Raw genomic sequence first — 13,987 nt, forward strand, 5'->3', positions numbered from 1 at the left:
TCATTGGCACAGAGGGGGGAGGGGTTTCCTAAACAGAACTCCAGTGGCTCCGGCTCTCAGATCAAGAATTGTTAAATGTTCATCTCTAGGTCTGCTGATGATGTGGGTTCTCCCCTTCTCTTTTGCTAATTCAGCTAAGGATCTGTTGACCCATTTATCTTCTCAAAGAATTACACCTTAGATCCACCGATTCTGTGTACTCTTTTGTTTCTATTTTGTTAATTTCTGTTCTGGTTTTGATTTCTTCTTGTGTACTGAGTTTCAGTCTGGTGTGTCCTCCATTCCCTTCCGAATTCGTGAGCTGTGTCACTACGTCACTTACCTGTGCTCTTTCTGATTTTTCCAATGTTAGCATTTAGAGCTACGGATTTTCCTTTTCTACTGCTTTAATGTGCCCCAGAGGTTTTGTCCCATAGTATTCTCAGTTTCATTTAATTCCAGGAATACTTCTATTTCTTTCTTGATTTCATCGTTTAGTAATGTGTTACCTCATCCCCATGAGTTTGTGAATTTGCCTGGGATTCATTTTAAGCTTTATTGCCTCGTGATAAGACAAGCTACATAGAAATATTTCCATTTCTATGAATTTGTTAAGGTTTTCAGACTTGACATCCTACTCCAAGGTAATTGCTCAGCCGTGTTTATTGTCACTTTAGGCGAGAAACGCAAGCAAACCTGAATATCATTGACCGAAGAGTAGATCATGAATGCATGGTACATATGCATAAGAGAATTCTAGGCCTGTGGGAAAAAATGAAATCATAAAATTTGCACTGTTTAGATCATACAGGACAATACTATCCTGAGTGAGGAACTCAGGCCCAGAAAGACAAATGCCTATGTTCTTTCATATTTGTAGATCCTACCTCCAAAATTTGTACATGGGTATACAACCTAGAGTAACTGCAGAAACCAGGAAAATATAAAGAGAACATAGGTTCTATGGAGGGAGACACCAGGCCTCAGGTGTTATAAAAGGAGAAATGGAAAAATGAGGGGACTTTAGCTGGCAGGGGAGAGGAAGGGGGAGGGATGAACAATATTTTTTTGATAGTCATGCTTCCATTTTCCCTTTATTTCCTTGCTTTTTTATGAACAGACAAATTATCCTCACAAATGTATATACATATATTAATCAGCCTTGGTTTGAGGGTAATAAAGTTTGATTTATTTTATTTAACATGAGTACTTTGCAATATTAAATCTTGAAATTTCTTACTAAGCATTTCATAGCTACATACAAGATTTTAAAATTAGTAAGCTTAGACTCTGATACTTTGGAGTCTATGGTCTTATATCCAAAATCATCATTCATTTTATATACCTTAAAATGAAACTATTCTCTTTTATTTACTACCTGTACAAATAGTTACAAAAGTCTAAAGCAGTATTTACATAAGTTTGTAAGAGTGAAAGAATATACTATATACAATGGTTTCCAATATTTTCCCCAGTGAAATGGAAAAAGTAAGAAAATAATTTTTTAAACACAAAATTTTATTTGAAATGTCTAATTAATAACTCAATTATGTCATTCTCAAGCATTAATTTTGTATATAACAAGGAAATGTGCAATGGCAAAGAATTAGACACTCTTCCTAAGTGTTTTAAACCCTAGTCTGAGCAGAAGCCAAGTACAACTAATATGTTGAGTTACATGTGACAGAAATACTTAATTTACTCAGTACATTTAAAAATTATACTTCTGTTAAGAGCATTCATATTTTACAATGTAAAGTATCATTTTAATCCTTTTTTTTCTTTTTTCTCTCCATCTTTATTAAATTGGGTATTTTTTTATTTACATTTCACATGTTATTCCCTTTCCCAGTTTCCAGACCAACATCCTCCTAGCCCCTCCCCCTCGCCTTCTATGTGTATGTTCCCCTCCCCATCCTCCTCCCATTACTGCCCTCCCCACAACAATCATGTTCACTGGGGGTCCAGCCTTGGCAGGGCCAAGGGCTAGGAATGAACAATATTAAGACCATTTGGAAAAGCCATAGGAGACATTATTTTATATTTGCTTTAAAATACACATATAACATGTAAGTTTGTATTTACATATATTTATAGTTTAAATTAAGTTATATTATTTTTTTATTTTCTTTCTCCATTTTTTTTATTAACTTGAGTATTTCTTATATACATTTAGAGTGTTATTCCCTTTCCCGGTATCCGGGCAAACATCCCCCTCCCCCCTCCCCTTACTTATGGGTGTTCCCCTCCCAACCCTCCCCCCATTGCCGCCCTCCCCCCAACAGTCTAGTTCACTGGGGGTTCAGTCTTAGCAGGACCCAGGGCTTCCCCTTCCACTGGTGCTCTTACTAGGATATTCGTTGCTACCTATGGGGTCAGAGTCCAGGGTCAGTCCATGTATAGTCTTTAGGTAGTGGCTTAGTCCCTGGAAGCTCTGGTTGCTTGACATTGATGTACATATGGGGTCTCGAGCCCCTTCAAGCTCTTCCAGTTCTTTCTCTGATTCCTTCAACGGGGGACATATTCTCAGTTCAGTGGTTTGCTGCTGGCATTCGCCTCTGTATTTGCTGTATTCTGGCTGTGTCTCTCAGGAGCGATCTACATCCGGCTCCTGTCGGTCTGCACTTCTCTGCTTCATCCATCTTGTCTAATTGGGTGGCTGTATATGTATGGGCCACATGTGGGGCAGGCTCTGAATGGGTGTTCCTTCAGTCTCTGTTTTAATCTTTGCCTCTCCCTTCCCTGCCAAGGGTATTCTTTTTGCTCATTTAAAGAAGGAGTGAAGCATTCACATTTTGATCATCCGTCTTGAGTTTCGTTTGTTCTAGGGATCTAGGGTAATTCAAGCATTTGGGCTAATAGCCACTTACCAATGAGTGCATACCAGGTATGTCTTTCTGTGATTGGGTTAGCTCACTCAGGATGATATTTTCCAGTTCCAACCATTTGGCTACGAATTTCATAAACTCGTTGTTTTTGATAGCTGAGTAATATTCCATTGTGTAGATGTACCACATTTTCTGTATCCATTCCTCTGTTGAAGGGCATCTGGGTTCTTTCCAGCTTCTGGCTATTATAAATAAGGCTGTAATGAACATAGTGGAGCACGTGTCTCTTTTATATGTTGAGGCATCTTTTGGGTATATGCCCAAGAGAGGTATAGCTGGATCCTCAGGCAGTTCAATGTCCAATTTTCTGAGGAACCTGCAGACTGATTTCCAGAATGGTTGTACCAGTCTGCAATCCCACCAACAATTGAGGAGTGTTCCTCTTTCTGCACATCCTCGCCAGCATCTGCTGTCACCTGAGTTTTGATCTTAGCCATTCTCACTGGTGTGAGGTGAAATCTCAGGGTTGTTTTGATTTGCATTTCCCTTATGACTAAAGATATTGAATATTTCTTTAGGTGTTTCTCAACCATTTGGCATTCCTCAGCTGTGAATTCTTTGTTTAGCTCAGAACCCCATTTTTTAGTAGGGTTATTTGTTTCCCTGCGGTCTAACTTCTTGAGTTCTTTGTATATTTTGGATATAAGGCCTCTATCTGTTGTAGGATTGGTAAAGATCTTTTCCCAATCTGTTGGTTGCCGTTTTGTCCTAACCACAGTGTCCTTTGCCTTACAGAAGCTTTGCAGTTTTATGAGATCCCATTTGTCGATTCTTGATCTTAGAGCATAAGCCATTGGTGTTTTGTTTAGGAAATTTTTTCCAGTGCCCATGTGTTCCAGATGCTTCCCTAGTTTTTCTTCTATTAGTTTGAGTGTGTCTGGTTTGATGTGGAGGTCCTTGATCCACTTGGACTTAAGCTTTGTACAGGGTGATAAGCATGGATCGATCTGCATTCTTCTACATGTTGACCTCCAGTTGAACCAGCACCATTTGCTGAAAATGCTATCTTTTTTCCATTGGATGGTTTTGGCTCCTTTGTCAAAAATCAAGTGACCATAGGTGTGTGGGTTCATTTCTGGGTCTTCAGTTCTATTCCATTGGTCTATCTGTCTGTCTCTGTACCAATACCATGCAGTTTTTATCACTATTGCTCTGTAATACTGCTTGAGTTCAGGGATAGTGATTCCCCCTGAAGTCCTTTTATTGTTGAGGATAGCTTTAGCTATCCTGGGTTTTTTGTTATTCCAGATGAATTTGCAAATTGTTCTGTCTAACTCTTTGAAGAATTGGATTGGTATTTTGATGGGGATTGCATTGAAGCTGTAGATTGCTTTTGGTAAAATGGCCATTTTTACTATATTAATCCTGCCAATCCATGAGCATGGGAGATCTTTCCACATTCTGAGGTCTTCTTCAATTTCTTTCCTCAGTGTCTTGAAGTTCTTATTGTACAGATCTTTTACTTGCTTGGTTAAAGTCACACCGAGGTACTTTATATTATTTGGGTCTATTATGAAGGGTGTCGTTTCCCTAATTTCTTTCTCGACTTGTTTCTCTTTTGTATAGAGGAAGGCAACTGATTTATTTGAGTTAATTTTATACCCAGCCACTTTGCTGAAGTTGTTTATCAGCTTTAGCAGTTCTCTGGAGGAACTTTTGGGATCACTTAAATATACTATCATATCATCTGCAAATAGTGATATTTTGACCTCTTCTTTTCCGATCTGTATCCCCTTGATCTCCTTTTGTTGTCTGATTGCTCTGGCTAGAACTTCAAGAACTATATTGAATAAGTAGGGAGAGAGTGGGCAGCCTTGTCTAGTCCCTGATTTTAGTGGGATTGCTTCAAGTTTCTCTCCATTTAGTTTAATGTTAGCAACTGGTTTGCTGTATATGGCTTTTACTATGTTTAGGTATGGGCCTTGAATTCCTATTCTTTCCAGGACTTTTATCATGAAGGGGTGTTGAATTTTGTCAAATGCTTTCTCAGCATCTAATGAAATGATCATGTGGTTCTGTTCTTTCAGTTTGTTTATATAATGGATCACGTTGATGGTTTTCCGTATATTAAACCATCCCTGCATGCCTGGGATGAAGCCTACTTGATCGTGGTGGATGATTGTTTTGATGTACTCTTGAATTCGGTTTGCAAGAATTTTGTTGAGTATTTTTTCGTCAATATTCATAAGGGAAATTGGTCTGAAGTTCTCTTTCTTTGTTGTGTCTTTGTGTAGTTTAGGTATAAGAGTAATTGTGGCTTCGTAGAAGGTATTCGGTAGTGCTCCATCTGTTTCAATTTTGTGGAATAGTTTGGATAATATTGGTATGAGGTCTTCTATGAAGGTTTGATAGAATTCTGCACTAAACCCGTCTGGACCTGGGCTCTTTTTGGATGGGAGACCTTTAATGACTGCTTCTATTTCCTTAGGAGTTTTGGGGTTGTTTAACTGGTTTATCTGTTCCTGATTTAACTTCGATACCTGGTATCTGTCTTGGAAATTGTCCATTTCCTGAAGATTTTCAAGTTTTGTTGAATATAGGTTTTTATAGTAAGATCTGATGATTTTTTGAATTTCCTCTGAATCTGTAGTTATGTCTCCCTTTTCATTTCTGATTTTGTTAATTTGGACGCACTCTCTGTGTCCTCTTGTTAGTCTGGCTAAGGGTTTATCTATCTTGTTGATTTTCTCAAAGAACCAACTTTTGGTTCTGTTGATTCTTTCTATGGTCCTTTTTGTTTCTACTTGGTTGATTTCAGCTCTGAGTTTGATTATTTCCTGCCTTCTACTCCTCCTGGGTGTATTTGCTTCTTTTTGTTCTAGAGCTTTTAGGTGTGCTGTCAAGCTGCTGACATATGCTCTTTCCTGTTTCTTTCTGCAGGCACTCAGCGCTATGAGTTTTCCTCTTAGCACAGCTTTCATTGTGTCCCATAAGTTTGGGTATGTTGTATCTTCATTTTCATTAAATTCTAAAAAGTTTTTAATTTCTTTCTTTATTTCTTCCTTGACCAGGTTATCATTGAGTAGAGCATTGTTCAATTTCCACGTATATGTGGGCATTCTTCCCTTATTTTTATTGAAGACCAGTTTTAGGCCGTGGTGGTCCGATAGCACGCATGGGATTATTTCTATCTTTCTGTACCTGTTGAGGCCCATTTTGACCAATTATATGGTCAATTTTGGAGAAAGTACCATGAGGAGCTGAGAAGAAGGTATATCCTTTTGCTTTAGGATAGAATGTTCTATAAATATCCGTTAAGTCCATTTGGCTCATGACTTCTCTTAGTCTGTCGACATCACTGTTTAATTTCTGTTTCCATGATCTGTCCATTAATGAGAGTGGGGTGTTGAAATCTCCCACTATTATTGTGTGAGGTGCAATGTGTGTTTTGAGCTTTAGTAAGGTTTCTTTTTTTTAATTTTTTATTTTTTTATTAACTTGAGTATTTCTTATATACATTTCAAGTGTTATTCCCTTTCCCGGTTTCCGGGCAAACATCTCCCTCCCCCTCCCCTTCCTTATGGGTGTCCCCCTCCCAACCCTCCCCCCATTGCCGCCCTCCCCCCATAGTCTAGTTCACTGGGGGTTCAGTCTTAGCAGGACCCAGGGCTTCCCCTTCCACTGGTGCTCTTACTAGGATATTCATTGCTACCTATGGGGTCAGAGTCCAGGGTCAGTCCATGTATAGTCTTTAGGTAGTGGCTTAGTCCCTGGAAGCTCTGGTTGCTTGACATTGTTGTACTTTTGGGGTCTCGAGCCCCTTCAAGCTCTTCCAGTTCTTTCTCTGATTCCTTCGACGGGGGACCTATTCTCAGTTCAGTGGTTTGCTGCTGGCATTCGCCTCTGTATTTGCTGTATTCTGGCTGTGTCTCTCAGGAGCGATCTACATCCGGCTCCTGTCGGTCTGCACTTCTTTGCTTCATCCATCTTGTCCAATTGGGTGGCTGTATATGTATGGGCCACCTGTGGGGCAGGCTCTGAATGGGTGTTCCTTCAGTCTCTGTTTTAATCTTTGCCTCTCCCTTCCCAGCCAAGGGTATTCTTTTTCCTCATTTAAAGAAGGAGTGAAGCATTCACATTTTGATCATCCATCTTGAGTTTCGTTTGTTCTAGGGATCTAGGGTAATTCAAGCATTTGGGCTTATAGCCACTTATCAATGAGTGCACTCCATGTATGTCTTTCTGTGATTGGGTTAGCTCACTCAGGATGATATTTTCCAGTTCAAACCATTTGCCTACGAATTTCATAAACTCGTTGTTTTTGATAGCTGAGTAATATTCCATTGTGTAGATGTACCACATTTTCTGTATCCATTCCTCTGTTGAAGGGCATCTGGGTTCTTTCCATTTTCTGGCTATTATAAATAAGGCTGCGATGAACATAGTGGAGCACGTGTCTCTTTTATATGTTGAGGCATCTTTTGGGTATATGCCCAAGAGAGGTATAGCTGGATCCTCAGGCAGTTCAATGTCCAATTTTCTGAGGAACCTCCAGACTGATTTCCAGAATGGTTGTACCAGTCTACAATCCCACCAACAATGGAGGAGTGTTCCTCTTTCTCCACATCCTCGCCAGCATCCGCTGTCACCTGAGTTTTTGATCTTAGCCATTCTCACTGGTGTGAGGTGAAATCTCAGGGTTGTTTTGATTTGCATTTCCCTTATGACTAAAGATGTTGAACATTTCTTTAGGTGTTTCTCAGCCATTCGGCATTCCTCAGCTGTGAATTCTTTGTTTACCTCTGAACCCCATTTTTTAATAGGGTTATTTGTTTCCCTGCGGTCTAACTTCTTGAGTTCTTTGTATATTTTGGATATAAGGCCTCTATCTGTTGTAGGATTGGTAAAGATCTTTTCCCAATCTGTTGGTTGCCGTTTTGTCCTAACCACAGTGTCCTTTGCCTTAGGAGTTTTGGGGTTGTTTAACTGGTTTATCTGTTCCTGATTTAACTTCGATACCTGGTATCTGTCTAGGAAATTGTCCATTTCCTGAAGATTTTCAAGTTTTGTTGAATATAGGTTTTTATAGTAAGATCTGATGATTTTTTGAATTTCCTCTGAATCTGTAGTTATGTCTCCCTTTTCACTTCTGATTTTGTTAATTTGGACGCACTCTCTGTGTCCTCTTGTTAGTCTGGCTAAGGGTTTATCTATCTTGTTGATTTTCTCAAAGAACCAACTTTTGGTTCTATTGATTCTTTCTATGGTCCTTTTTGTTTCTACTTGGTTGATTTCAGCTCTGCGTTTGATTATTTCCTGCCTTCTACTCCTCCTGGGTGTATTTGCTTCTTTTTGTTCTAGAGCTTTTAGGTGTGCTGTCAAGCTGCTGACATATGCTCTTTCCTGTTTCTTTCTGCAGGCACTCAGCACTATGAGTTTTCCTCTTAGCACAGCTTTCATTGTGTCCCATAAGTTTGGGTATGTTGTACCTTCATTTTCATTAAATTCTAAAAAGTTTTTAATTTCTTTCTTTATTTCTTCCTTGACCAGGTTATCATTGAGTAGAGCATTGTTCAATTTCCACGTATATGTGGGCATTCTTCCCTTATTTTTATTGAAGACCAGTTTTAGGCTGTGGTGGTCCGATAGCACGCATGGGATTATTTCTATCTTTCTGTACCTGTTGAGGCCCGTTTTTTGACCAATTATATGGTCAATTTTGGAGAAAGTACCATGAGGAGCTGAGAAGAAGGTATATCCTTTTGCTTTAGGATAGAATGTTCTATAAATATCCGTTAAGTCCATTTGGCTCATGACTTCTCTTAGTCTGTCGACATCACTGTTTAATTTCTGTTTCCATGATCTGTCCATTAATGAGAGTGGGGTGTTGAAATCTCCCACTATTATTGTGTGAGGTGCAATGTGTGCTTTGAGCTTTAGTAAGGTTTCTTTTACGTATGTAGGTGCCCTTGTATTTGGGGCATAGATATTTAGGATTGAGAGTTCATCTTGTTGGATTTTTCCTTTGATGAATATGAAGTGTCCTTCCTTATCTTTTTTGATGATTTTTAGTTGGAAATTGATTTTATTTGATATTAGAATGGCTACTCCAACTTGCTTCTTCTGACCATTTGCTTGGAAAGTTGTTTTCCAGCCTTTCACTCTGAGGTAGTGTCTGTCTTTGTCTCTGAGGTGTGTTTCCTGTAGGCAGCAGAATGCAGGGTCCTCGTTGCGTATCCAGTTTGTTAATCTATTTCTTTTTATTGGGGAGTTGAGACCATTGATGTTGAGAGATATTAAGGAATAGTGATTATTGCTTCCCGTTATATTCATATTTGGATGTGAGGTTATGTTTGTGTGCTTTCACTCTCTTTGTTTTGTTGCCAAAACGATTAGTTTCTTGCTTCTTCTAGGGTATAGCTTGCCTCCTTATGTTGGGCTTTACCATTTATTATCCTTTGTAGTGCTGGATTTGTAGAAAGATATTGTGTAAATTTGGTTTTGTCATGGAATATCTTGGTTTCTCCATCTATGTTAATTGAGGGTTCTGCAGGATACAGTAACCTGGGCTGGCATTTGTGTTCTCTTAGGGTCTGTATGACATCAGTCCAGGATCTTCTGGCCTTCATAGTTTCTGGCGAGAAGTCTGGTGTGATTCTGATAGGTCTGCCTTTATATGTTACTTGACCTTTTTCCCTTACTGCTTTTAATATTCTTTCTTTATTTTGTGCGTTTGGTGTTTTGACAATTATGTGACAGGAGCTGTTTCTTTTCTGGTCCAATCTATTTGGAGTTCTGTAGGCTTCTTGTATGTCTATGGGTATCTCTTTTTTTAGGTTAGGGAAGTTTTCTTCTATGATTTTGTTGAAGATATTTACTGGTCCTTTGAGCTGGGAGTCTTCACTCTCTTCTATACCTATTATCCTTAGGTTTGATCTTCTCATTGAGTCCTGGATTTCCTGTATGTTTTGGACCAGTAGCTTTTTCCGCTTTACATTATCTTTGACAGTTGAGTCAATGATTTCTATGGAATCTTCTGCTCCTGAGATTCTCTCTTCCATCTCTTGTATTCTGTTGGTGAAGCTTGTATCTACAGCTCCTTGTCTCTTCTTTTGGTTTTCTATATCCAGGGTTGTTTCCATGTGTTCTTTCTTGATTGCTTCTATTTCCATTTTTAATTCCTTCAACTGTTAGATTGTGTTTTCCTGGAATTCTTTCAGGGATTTTTGCGATTCCTCTCTGTAGGCTTCTACTTGTTTATTAATGTTTTCCTGTGTTTCCCTAAGGGAGTTCTTCACGTCTTTCTTGAAGTCCTCCAGCATCATGATCAAATATGATTTTGAAACTAGATCTTGCCTTTCTGGTGTGTTTGGATATTCCATGTTTGTTTTGGTGGGAGAATTGGGCTCCGATGATGCCATGTAGTCTTGGTTTCTGTTGCTTGTGTTCCTGCGCTTGCCTCTCGCCATCAGATTATCTCTAGTGTTACTTTGTTCTGCTATTTCTGACAGTGGCTAGACTGTCCTATAAGCCTGTGTGTCAGGAGTGCTGTAGACCTGTTTTCCTCTCTTTCAGTCAGTTATGGGGACAGAGTGTTCTGCTTTCGGGCGTGTAGTTTTTCCTCTCTACAGGTCTTCAGTTGTTCCTGTGGGCCTGTGTCTTGAGTTCACCAGGCAGCTTTCTTGCAGCAGAAAAGTTGGTCTTACCTGTGGTCCCGAGGCTCAAGTTCTCTCGCCGGGTGCTGCCCATGGGCTCTTTGCGGCGGCAGCAACCAGGAAGACCTGTGCCGCCCCTTCCAGGAGCTCTTGCAGCCTCAGGAGTGCCCACCTGACCAGGCGGTGAGGTCTCTTTCCCACGGGGTCTGGGAGCAGAGAGCTGCTGCGGGCCGGGGTCCGCGGGTGTGGGACTTCCGGTAAACACAGGACATGCCCGGTCCTAGAGGAATTCTGCCTCTGTGTGTCCCGATTTCACCAGGCAGCCTTCTTGCAACAGACAAGTTGGCCTTACCTGTGGTCCCGAGGCTCAAGTTTGCTCGCGGGGTGCTGCCCACGGGCTCTCTGCGGTGGCAGCAACCAGGAAGACCTGTGCCGCCCCTTCCGGGAGCTTCAGTGCACCAGGGTTCCAGATGGCCTTTGGTGTTTTCCTCTGGCGTCCGAGATGTGTGTGCAGAGAGCAGTCTCTTCTGGTTTCCCAGGCTTGTCTGCCTCTCTGAAGGTTTAGCTCTCCCTCCCACGGGATTTGGGTGCAGAGAACTGTTTATCCTGTCTGTTTCCTTCAGGTTCCGGAGGTGTCTCAGGCAGGGGTCCTGCCGCTCCTGGGCCCTCAAGTTATATTATTTAAGATGATAGTGCTCCCCACTAGAGCCATAGACTAACAAAACTCCCAGTACAAACAAAAGCAAACAAAATTAGCGCTAGACATGGGAACCTTAAAGTTGTTAGTTAGAGAAGTCCAAGAGGCTCTCAAAACAATGTAGGTACTTTTGTTTGCCTTCCGGAACCTGAAGGTAATACTCTAGTGCTGAAGACACCACACACTTTGGACTTGGAGTACTTGGAAGAATTGAGCTGAAACTGACCAGAAATCCTCCTCCCTGAGGATTCATCCTCAAGCATCTCACGATGCTATGTGAGTCAGTAAGGCAAAAAAATCAATTAACAGCCCTACCTATTTGTGACTTACATGATCCACAAACCATAACCAGCATGGCAAGATATGTCACTTAGTGGTATTTAGATCTTGGAGATAGACAACAGTTTAATCCATTAAACAACAGATAATTCATTCAGAATTAAGGCCCACTCAGTAGTAAGCAACTAATGCTGGTTCTGTAAACCCAGTCAACTACTCATGACTGGTGAGGTCATGGACCCTAGAAGAGAACCTTCTGTTGACATTTTCCTAAACAAGTATATTTCCCAACTGCATTATAAATACCTAGCCTTATATCCAGAAATAAGTGTAGCTCAGCCCCTATTAAAGAAGCTTTTTTTTCTTTTTTGCAGGAAACGGAGCTCATTACAGAATGTCACAACTTGTCAAAGTGAATAGAATGACTTGACAATGGAGTGTCCATACCAGCTGATACATCTACAACAGAACTCCTACACCTAAGACTCAGGGAACATCACAGAAGAGAGAACAGAAAAATTGTGAAAGTTAGAGTGTCAAGATGCTTGCTGTGACATAATGTCTTCTCTATATGTCAGGGAGCTGTCTATACCTATGACATCTTAACAATATGGTTAATAGCTGACCAATGACAACACTAGTCGACGCCCCAGTGTGGGTAGAGGAAATCTCATAAGACTCTTCCCCTAGCTACAGGCAAATTAATGACTGCCAAGAGAGGAAGAACCAGTCTTTTCTCAGTATAAACTCCCTGATAGGCTAATCCAATCCCTACTACATCTCTAAACACGAAAGCATGTGAGCAACTCCAAATAGACTGTATTATATGTGCACATACATATATTTATATATGTATATACATAAATTAAATTAAGAAGTCGTGAATTCAAAAGCCTCAGGAAAAACATGGGAAAGCAGCTGGGAAAAAAAGTTGAAGGGAAATGATATAAATATAATATTCATGTATGAAATTCCCAAAAACTAAAATAAAATATTTCTTGAAAAACAAGAAAGCTTTCCCTGAGAAATTCATCTAAGCTGAGACCAGATTTAAATACTCAAAGGTGAGGAAGACTTTTTTTTTTCTAGCACTTAACTTTGGGTGGGGAGTATTTTTCTTTATTTACATTTCAAATGTTATCCCTCTTCCCAGTTTCCCCTTCACAAAATCCCTATCCCATACCCTTTCCCCCTGCTTCTGGCTCTGAGGGACAGATAAAACTTTACCGGTTTTGGTGGGGTTGTTTTTAGTTTAAATTTTCCTTTCTAGCTTCCCATTGCTGGCCTATGTGTACATTGTAATCTCTGAGTCCATGTCAGGAGACACAGACATGGGGCAGGCAGCTGAATACGGCCCAGAGAAGGTGAAAAGAGCGGAAAAGAAATTAAAAGAAAATCTTTATGACCTTGATGCTTGAAGCATTCTTATTCGAGAGGCACACAATCAACCTATAGACAAAGCACGGAAGACTTATGAACGCCTTCTTGCCCAGTTCCCCAGTTCTGGCAGATTCTGGAAACTGTACACTGAAGCAGAGGTTAATATTTTATTTATTTTTTCTTATATAGCATCTGATGGCAATTACAGCTTACACTATAGTGATAGGAAAGAAGGTAGGAGCATAGTATAATCAGGACATGGAGGATTTAAATGTCTCTGCCTTTATTTTGTAAAATAGGTATGAAGGAGTAATTAAAATGACTTTGAAATTTGGGTCTTTCACAAGCTGATGATTGTTGCATTTTTGGAGTTGCAACATTAAAACAGTTTCAATGGTGTTGGAGTGCTTTAGCCTTTTCTTTACTTGTCATGTGTCAATTTATTGCCTCCCATGTCATTTATTTAGAGCTCATTTTTCTTTTCCTATAACAAACTAATACAGAAATGTTGGCTTAGTTTAAGAGAGTATTGTAAATGTCTGGTGAAATGAACCATTTTGGAGAATAATTACTTTACATTTTAATTTTATGAAAAATGCACGGTTTGTCAGTTTAAGGACTTCAGTAATTTAAAGTTAATTTTGCCATATTTATCATTCTACAGGAATAAGCTAATATGACTCAAACTTTTTAACCATAATTCACCCCAATGATATTGATTTCTCTTTCCTTTTGTTTGTCTTAACTTGAAGTCAGGCATGTTTATGTTAATGAGTAATGTCCCATTCTTGATTATGATTAAAGAAAAAAACCGAAACCTTATTTTTTAAAGACTGGAATTAACAGTCAAAGCAATAATAAAGTGTTACTGTCCCAGTGTCAATTGGCACTAAGTAATCACTTACAGATTATAAATTAATTGGATGGAAGGGAGGGATAGAAATAGTCGGAATGTCCACATTAAGGTGAAAATGGTGACCATTCCTTTTTATTTGTACTACTTTATGCAGTACTTTTACTATATTATAGTATAAATTCTCATCATAAGTACTCTGCAGCCTCAACTGTAGCTGAAATTTGCTCTGTGAATCTCTTGGGCCTCTGAAAGGACTTTCTCATCAGTGATACTGAATAGACTCTGTAATACAATATCCCCTCTGGTGTCTCCT

The 13,987-nt window shown here is 39.7% G+C and overlaps 1 pseudogene; it reads left to right on the forward strand.

Annotated features, from left to right (window-relative positions):
• Positions 1-12,751: 12,751 nt before the first annotated feature.
• Positions 12,752-13,154, forward strand: Cstf3-ps1 (cleavage stimulation factor subunit 3, pseudogene 1; annotated as a pseudogene).
• Positions 13,155-13,987: the final 833 nt, after the last annotated feature.

The sequence above is a fragment of the Rattus norvegicus genome, chromosome 3 (genome assembly GCF_021556685.1).
Source record: "Rattus norvegicus strain SHRSP/BbbUtx chromosome 3, alternate assembly SHRSP_T2T, whole genome shotgun sequence".
In the NCBI taxonomy this organism is placed as follows: domain Eukaryota; kingdom Metazoa; phylum Chordata; class Mammalia; order Rodentia; family Muridae; genus Rattus; species Rattus norvegicus.